The following is a 6,067-nucleotide window of genomic DNA, read 5'->3' as shown; positions in this document are numbered from 1 at the left end:
AGAAATAGGAAGCAATGGTGATAATTAAGACAGGCAGAGAACCAATGGTGAAATAAAACGAGCAAAGTGATAATACAGGCAGAGAACCAAATGGTGATATAATTAAACAGGCAGAGAACCAAAATGGTGATAATTAAACAGCAGAGAACCAAATGGTGATAATTAAACAGGCAGAGAACCATAATGTGATAATAAACAGGCAAGAGAACCAAATGGTGATCAATTAAACCAGGAGAGAACCAATGATATCGGAGCAAGATTACAATCCTATAGGGAGAGTGTCAGTAATGTCACCCTCAGTTGACCGCTGACCCTATGTGACTTGTAGAGAAAAGGTCAGAGGTCAGAAGGTACCCCAGCGCCCAGAGCACGTGCCTCACAGACACCTGACGACAAAAGGTACTAAGTATACTACAGTAATACTATAAAAAGCTACTAACTCTGCCTCAGATTGATGAAACAGAGGTACTACTACTACTACTACTACTATACTACTACTACCATTACTATACTACACTATTCCACAATCATCTACAATGCCTGCTTTGCTTGCTGCAGCCTGACTACTACCCTATATGGCCTATTCAGCCTGCCTGCTTAACTCTCTTCGCCTCTTCAGCTGGCTCAACTCGCTCTACACTGTGTGCGTGTGTACGCGTCGCGTGTGACATCCACTTATCCCGTCCATATATGTGTATGTGTATGTGTGTAGGTGAGGAGGTGAAGAATGAGAGATCCCTAAGCCCGCCCTTCCGTCCATCCTCCAAAAAACCCCGCCACCAAAGACAAGCTCCTCCCAACCTCCCTCCCCGAGGCCAGACAGACCTGAGAGACCTCCTTCTTACCTCAGTTACAACACACCACACACACACACACACACACACACACACACACACACACACACACACACACTAAAGTTGTCAACTGGTCTGCCTGTTAGGTTTGAGAGCCCTACGTCTGAGAGTGGCTCCAGATCTGCCTCTGACATGTCAAAGACGTTGTGAGTTTGACTGAGAGACAAAGGCAGACTGGGCAGTTTTGACAGTTAGTGACAGGACACTAGTCCAATCAGAGTAGGGAGTTGCTGATAAGAGACAGAGAGGTTTGAATATGAATGAAGATCCTCAGTTCTCTCTCTCTCTCTCCTGTCCATATGTGAGAGTTAGCTGCCCTACCTTCATATTGTCAGGGAACTGTGGTGTTTGTTTGTGCCTGTTCTCTGGTAAAGATTTATGTGTTCCTGTGGATTAACAATATAATGTGTGTCTGTGTGTAGATGTGGTTATTTGGACTCGCTAGTCTTTCTACAGAGAAACTAACCATCCCACCGCAATGCGACCAAGAGTCCTCGTCCGCAGACCACGCTCCGATCATCAGCACAGTAAGTACGCACACACACGCTTCTTTCTTTAACAGTCTTAATGAACCTCTCTCCTCTCTCTCAGTCTTCTCTGTCCAGTATTGACCTGCTGGACTCTCCTGCGGTGGAGGAGCAGAGAAGGGGGAAGGACAGAGAAAAGGAGAAACTGCAGGACTCCTTGTGTCCTAGACCAGTAAATGTCTCTAAGAGGAAAGCACTTCCCACCATCACTGTAAGAATTTGTTGAATTTAAATGTGTTCAGTTATATTTTAGCAGTGAATCAGAGTGTATTGTGTGTAGTATATTGTGTGTGTTTGTGTATTCCCGGATCATCAAGTTGGCCTGCGAAAAATTAAAAGGATTTCTGGTTTATTAATGAACCTAGACCTGTGTATGAGTTGCTGATTGAAACAATAGAATCAATCCATGCCCATTTCAAGCATATCTTCCTAACAAATGGGAAGTTATTTCCAAACATTTAAGTAAGTTAGCTGGCTAACTCATGAATCCTGATTTGTGCCATACTCCACAGGTACCTGACAGTAAGGGTGTGCTGACACCCAAGCCTGCTGTCCTTCACCCACCGTCGACAGAAAGCCTGGCCCTCCGCCCTATAAGCCCCTCCCCTTCATACGCAAAACCCACCTCTTCATGTATAAGCCCCTCCCCTGAGCCCAGGCCGACGCCCACCCTGGAGGAGCTGAGGGGACAACTGAGAGAGCTGAGAGCCTCTGTAGAACTGCTGAAGAGCCAACACAGGTGTGTGTGTGTGTGTGTGTGTGTGTGTGTGTGTGTGTGTGTGTGTGTGTGTGTGTGTGTGTTAATAGTGTGTGTTAATAGTGTGTGTTAATAGTGTGAGTGACTGGTGTCTCTGTCCCAGGCAGGAGATGAAGCAGTTGTCCAGTGACCTGGACGAGGAGAAAAGTATCCGCCTCACTATGCAGGTGAACACATCTAGTGCTAAACAACATTCATTTACCGCTGCTACATTTTTCATCTTAGCTGTACATTACATTTGGTGTTTGTCTTTTTCAGATGGAGGTGGAGAAGATTAAGAGGAGTTTATTTAAATGACCTTTTACCCTCCCCGGCGCATATTGATGACGTCACCTCACGCTGGAGCCAGAGTGTGATGTCATCCCGGGGCAGGGTTCAGATGAACTAGTTTGTGCCAGAAATCAACATCAATGACAGACGATCCCAATCCCCTCTTGTCTGTGTTGAAAAGGCTTGCTTCTTTTTTTGTTTCCTGCTATCTGATTGGAGTGTTCTGGATCAGGGGCGTAGCCTCACTAGTACTCTGTCCGACACCACGCTACTCAAAACACCTGGAACACCTTCACCTGCTGTTAGAGTGTGTGTGTGTGTGTGTGTCAGCATACAATGTTTCTATGGCAACCCCACACTGTGGCCTTCCTTCCTGTTTTAGATGTCTTTCTTTCTGATGACATAAAGACAGTTTCTGATGACATAAAGACAGTTTCTGATGACATAAAGACAGTTTCTGATGACAAAGACAGTTTCTGATGACATAAAGACCGTTTCTGATGACATAAAGACCGTTTCTGATGACATAAAGACAGTTTCTGATGACATAAAGACAGTTTCTGATGACATAAAGACAGTTTCTGGACTTCATATCTCCAGGAAAGTGAAATAGACTTTTATATTCCAGTGTTCTAAAGATGAAGATTATGGATGTGTGCCGATTTTAATAAAAAAAAATTAAAAAAAATCAACCAACCTGTTTCTGTCTGTCACCCTACCCCCAGTAGGGGGAGCCACAGTATCAGTTACTCTGTCTCAGACTACCTTACCCAACCCAAACATACACATTTTTTATTTTACTTTTATTTAACTAGGCAAGTCAGTTAATAACAAATTCTTATTTTCATTGACGGCCTAGGAACAGTGGGTTTAACTGCCTTGTTCAGGGGCAGAACGACTGATTTTTACCTTGTCGGCTCGGCGAATTCAATCTTCGACCTTATCGGTTACCTTGTCCCAATGCTCTTTACCACTAGGACGTGACCTGCACCCAGTATTACATTTACACTTTACATTTAAGTTCATTTAGCAGACGCTCTTATCCAAGCGACTTACAAATTGGAAAGTTCACTATCTATATTCAGTCCTGTCCCCCCGTGGGAATGACCCAAACCCTGGCGTTGCAGAGCGCCATTGCTCTACAGACTGAGCCACACGGGAGAACCGTGTGGCGGTGTTTCTGCCACCCCACATGTGTGCATGTTTGTGTTGTGTTGTCCAGTCCCCTCCACTGCTCTTTACTCTGTTGATTCCGGTAATAGTCTGGTTGAACATCATAGAGTGCTGGAACACACACACAGACACACACAGACACTTGCTTGTATAAAACTGCTGTGTGTGTTGTAGACAAGTGTGTTACCATCTCTGTTCTATCAGGTAGTGTGTGCATGTTTTGTGTGTGTGTGTGTTGTTTGATTAAAGACGCAGATCGTGTGCGACAGTTGAAGAATGTCCTCAGGCGTGGACATAACTCAGCTGGCTGTCTGGGTGTCAGATCAGAGGACAGACAGTGGATTATATATGGCGCTGAAGGAGATAGCTACCGGTTTACGATCCCGAACCAATTGTGCTATTGTATATGTTTTTCGCGTTATTGTAACTTATTTTGCTATAATGTTTCTGCCACCGTGTCTTATGACCGAAAAGAGCTTCTAGTATCAGGGCAGCGATTACTCACCTCATACTGAGGGAATTCTTCTTCAACGAGTCGGACAGAAGGATTTACTTCGGACGCCCGACATGGCCCTCATCCCATCATCACAGGGAGGAAAAGACGGAGATATCGAGGACGGCGGTCCGGGTGCCTTGTGAAGGATCCGTCGCCGAGGAGGTAATCACCTTTACCACGTTCTATTAGCCAACGTACAATCAATCAATAATAAAATAGACGAACTACGAGCACGTATTGTCCTACCAAAGGGACATTAAAAACGGTAATATCTTATGTTTCACCGAGTCATGGCTGAACGACGATATGATTAACATACAGCTGGCGGGTTATAAGCTTTTTCAGCAGGATAGAACAGCGGCTTCTGGTAACAAGGAGCAGCGGCCTATGTATATTTGTAAACAACAGCTGGTAACATGAAACCTAAGGAAGTCTTGAGGTTTTGCTCCCCTGATGTAGAKTATCCCATGATAAGCTGTAGACCACACTATTTACCAAGAGAGTTTACAACTATATTTTTCGTAGCTGTCTATATACCACCGCAGACCGATGCTGGCACTAAGTCCGCACTCCATGAGCTGTATWMSGCCATAAGCRAACAGGAAAACRCTCATCCAGAGGCGGYGCTCCTAGTGGCCGGGGACTTTAATGCAGGGAARCTTAAAWCCGTTCTACTTAATTTCTACCAGTATGTTAAARGTGCAACCAGAGAGGAAAAAACCTCTGGACCACCTATACTCCACACACAGGGACGCGTACAAAGCGTTTGGCAAATCTGACCATAATTCTATCCTCCTGATTCCTGCTTACAAGCAAAAACTAAAGCAGGAAGCACCAGTGACTCGGTCAATAAGAAAGTGATCAGATGAAGCAAATGCTAAGCTACAGGACTGTTTTACTRGCACAGACTGGAATATGTTCCGGGATTCCTCCGATGGCATTGAGGAGTACACGCCATCAGTCACTGGCTTCATCAATAAGTGCATCGATGACGTCGTCCCCACAGTGACCATACGTACATACCCAACCAGAAGCCATGGATTACAGGCAACATCCGCACTGCTGCTTTCAAGGAGCGGGACTCTAACCCGGAAATTTATATGAAATCCCGCTATACCCACCAACGAACCATCAAACAGGTAAAGCGTCAATACAGGACTAAGATTGAATCGTACTAAGGGCTTGCAAACTATTACAGATTACAAAGGGAAGCACAGCCGCGAGCTGCCCAGTGACACAAACCTACCAGACGAGCTAAATTACTTGCCTCGAAGCGAGCATAGAAGTAACACTGAAATATGCATGAGAGCACCAGCTGTTCCGGATGACTGTGTGATCACGCTCTCCGTAGCTGATGTGAGTAAGACCTTTAAACAGGTCAACATTCACAAGGCCGCAGGGCCAGACGGATTACCAGGACATTTACTCAGAGCATGCGCTGACCAACTGGCAAGTGTCTTCTCTGACATTTTCCACCAGTCCCTGACTGAGTCTGTAATACTAGATTAAAAAACATGAGATGGCGCACACCCAGAAAAAATATTTTGTGTGGTGCTGACAAACGGCAAATAAACTATAAACTATCAAAATAAAGAAAGTCGCACACTCCATAKATAAACTCCCAGCAATTGAATGGGTATTTACCACCGCTTCGGCATCACTGTGCCTTCCTCAGAGTGATGTCATGAATACTTGAACCAGGTTATGTAGACAATAGTGAGGGGTGTGTCGTAATGATTAAGTTAATTAAAATGAATTAGTTAAACTGTTAAAAAAAAWAAWWRWTTATGGCATATTAAATATATTACGCTATTCATATAGAAACATAATTGAATATTATACATCATATTAGCATCAACATACAATTGAAGTCGGAAGTTTACATACACTTAGGTTGGAGTCATTAAAACGTTTAATCGTTTTTCAACCACTCCACAAATTTCTTGTTAACAAACTATAGTTTTGGCAAGTCGGTTAGGACATCTATTTT

The 6,067-nt window shown here is 44.2% G+C and overlaps 1 pseudogene; it reads left to right on the top strand.

The window, feature by feature from the left end:
* LOC112074242 (SH3 domain-containing kinase-binding protein 1-like) overlaps positions 1-2,973 on the top strand; it is a 28,616-nt pseudogene extending 25,643 nt beyond the window's left edge.
* The last annotated feature ends 3,094 nt before the right edge of the window (positions 2,974-6,067 follow it).

This window comes from Salvelinus sp. IW2-2015, unplaced genomic scaffold, assembly GCF_002910315.2.
Source record: "Salvelinus sp. IW2-2015 unplaced genomic scaffold, ASM291031v2 Un_scaffold2547, whole genome shotgun sequence".
NCBI lineage: Eukaryota > Metazoa > Chordata > Actinopteri > Salmoniformes > Salmonidae > Salvelinus > Salvelinus sp. IW2-2015.
The sequence above is the reverse complement of the archived record's forward strand: the minus strand, read 5'-3'. Positions and strand labels throughout refer to the sequence as shown.